We start from the raw sequence: 3,230 nt of genomic DNA, 5'->3' as shown, positions 1-3,230 counted from the left end.
CCTTTAATCCCAGCACTCGGAGGCAGAGGCAGGTGGATCTCTGTGAGTTCGAGGCCAGCCTGGTCTACACAGTGAGTTCCAGGAAAGCCTCCAAAGCCACAGAGAAACCCTGTCTCGAAAAACCAAAAAAAAAAAAAAAAAAAAAAAAAAAAAGAGGCAGGGATTCCTTAGAGCCGAAGTCACAGGCATTTTCAGACTACCCAGTGTGGGTGCTGGGATCTGAACTCCAGACCTCATGATTTAACAGGAATCACTTTTAACCACTGCACTCTCTCTCCAGCCCCTTGGTGATTGTATCTCCCAATGTATGTTCCATCCCTTTGCTCTCCTCTCTCTTCGTACTATGCACCTCTCCTCTCTCTAAAGTTATTCTTACCATGTGCGTGTTGGTATACTTCATTGTCTATGGAACAATGTTCTTTTGGGGGGGGTTTGAGACAGGGTTTCTCTGTATTTTTTTTTTTGGAGGCTATCCTGGAACTTGCTCTGTAGACCAGGCTGGCCTCGGACTCACAAATTTGCCTGCCTCTGCCTCCCAAGTGCTGGGATTAAAGGCGTGCACCACCAACGCCCAACAATGTTCATTTTTTGAAAATGATTTTTCTGCTCCTCATCAGACTGTAGAATCTTTGACTTGACATTCACTGATTCCCTCTTTGGTCAGTTTGAACATGCCTCATAACTTCCAGTGAGTTTTTCACTGTGTTAGTGAATTTTTCAGTTCCAACATTTCCAATTGATTTTATTCAAAACTCAGATCTGTCTCCTAGCTGCTATTCTCTGTGGTCTCACATCATTTTCAGCCTCCTTCAGTTCTCCACACACACTTGAAAAAGGTGAACTAAAATATTTGTTTAGCCGGGCAGTGATGGCCACGCCTTTAATCCCAGCACTCGGGAGGAGGAAGCAGGTGGATCTCTGTGAGTTCAAGGCCAGCCTGGTCTACCGAGCTAGTTCTAGGACAGCCTCCAAAGCCACAGAGAAACCCTGTCTCAAAAAACCAAAAAATAAAAATAAATATTTGTTTAGTAGGTCCAAACCTGGGTTTCTTCAGGGTAGCATCCATGCTCTACCCATGCCCCATGTAGGTCTATCTTGGTCTACCCCATAATTAGTATCAAAAATTAGGAAATCTTAATGAATTTTGGAAACTGGATACTTGCTCTCTCTAGGATTTGTTGCTTGATGACTGCCCTGAAGCCTATGTCATGTGTGTTTTTGCTCACTAGCTAAATGCTCAACTAAAAATTGAGCCGGGATTTCCTTGAATACCTACACTTACACCTTTGCTGAGGGCACTGTTCCTGTTTGGTGGTGGTGTCTTCAATACTTGTGCAAGCATTTTACAATTCTGCCTTGATATTCACTTCCTACAGCACAGAGCCTGAACATCAGAGACAAAAACAGGGACTTTAACGGGGCTCCCTGGTCATTCCCACAGCCCTACCCATGTACATGACCTTCTATGGTCTCATGAATATATTGGAGTCTTTAAAAGTCTCCTGTGAATATCTTATGCCTCAGCTTGTCCATCTGCATTTTTTGGTCAGTTGTTAGTTCCAAGAGGTATAATTTCCCTAAGAAGTTGAGATGTACAATAATGGTTTATATCACTTTTGACAAGTACACTGGGAGAAAGGTTATTTACACTGGGCAAGCTCTGTGTCATATTAAATAAAAATAATCCCTGGGAGCATAGGCAATTATCAGTTTTTAAAAAACATTTATTTATTTATTATGTATGTAGTGCTCTGCCTGCAGGTCAATCTCATTATAGATGGCTGTGAGCCACCATGTGGTTTCTGGGAATTGAACTCAGGACCTCTGGAGGAGCAGCCAAAGCTCTTAATCACTGAGTTATCTCTACAACCCAGCAGTTATCAGTTTTAAACAATTTACATTGGTATGGATTATGTTATTGGTACAAACGCAAGGTTTTTTGCTATACTGTGTATATGTTTCTACTTCTGTTTAAGATTTTTGTAGGTGGACTGGAGAGATGGCTCAGCAGTTAAGAGCACTGGCTGCTCTTCCAGAGGTTCTGAGTTCAATTCCTAGCAACCACAAGATCTACTGCCCTCTTCTGCCCTGCAGAAATACATGCATGTAGATAGAACACCCCATACATAATAAATAAATAAATCTTTTAAAAAATATTTTTTGGCCAGGAGTTGGTGGCGCACGCCTTTAATCCCAGCACTCGGGAGGCAGAGGCAGGTGGATCTCTGTGAGTTCGAGGCCAGCCTGGTCTACAAAGTGAGTTCCAGGACAGTCTCCAAAACAATACAGAGAAACCCTGTCTCGAAACCCCCCCAAAAATATACATATATTTTTTTGTTCATTGTCACAATTTTGAAGTTATTGTCCTTGTATTGTACATCTGTTTCTAGTTTTGCTTAAGGTATTACATATAAAACTTGTTTATTTATACAATGTGAAGTCCTAGTCTTTAACAGTAATATAGAATAATGAAACACAGGTTTATAGTCAGCCATAAATACCAAACATATAGTCATATTAGATTTTTCTAGGTATTCAAAGATGTGTTTCAAACTGGTAGTCTTCAAACACTTCAAAGACCTACAGAGCATGGCATTTAAGATGTTTTAATAACTTAGGATTTTTCTGACATGAGACATGTCTGCTCCTTACATCACCAATCTACTTCTAAAGAGAGTGATGGACACCAAAGACTCTCCATATGGAGTTTGCTTTCTTTGTGGAACAAACTGGCCTAAAGGGCAAGAAACTACCCTTGTCTCAACTGCTGACGGTAAGTACTCCGTCCAGTGTCCAACCTGGACAAGCAGAACACCAAGAAAAGCGACTGCCAAACTTTTCCAAGACAGGGCTGGACAGTCCTTCATAATTTCCTGCTTCTGAAAAAGGTCTGTCAGATATATTAGGCCTGTAGGCTAAAGACAGATGTCCCAACATTACAGAGGAACCTGGGTGACTGTCCAGCAGCCAGCTGCTTCTGCCACTTCTTACATTTGTTTGGAAGTCGCATTGTTTGCTTGCACTTCCTGCTTACTCAGGTAATATTATTTTCTTTCTCATCTCTTTGATGGGGGTTGAAGACTAGATCGTTACAGTTACAGTCCTCCCAAATCTTAGCGAAAGACATATTAGGCACAAGGCTTTAGATTCTTCAGGAGAGGACAGCTATTGGTGTAATCTCTATATATCCATCAATTAGTTATAGTCTGGACATTTAGAATGCATTTCTT

The sequence above is a fragment of the Mesocricetus auratus genome, unplaced genomic scaffold, assembly GCF_017639785.1.
Source record: "Mesocricetus auratus isolate SY011 unplaced genomic scaffold, BCM_Maur_2.0 Super-Scaffold_100004, whole genome shotgun sequence".
Taxonomy (NCBI): domain Eukaryota; kingdom Metazoa; phylum Chordata; class Mammalia; order Rodentia; family Cricetidae; genus Mesocricetus; species Mesocricetus auratus.
This window is presented reverse-complemented; position numbering follows the sequence as displayed.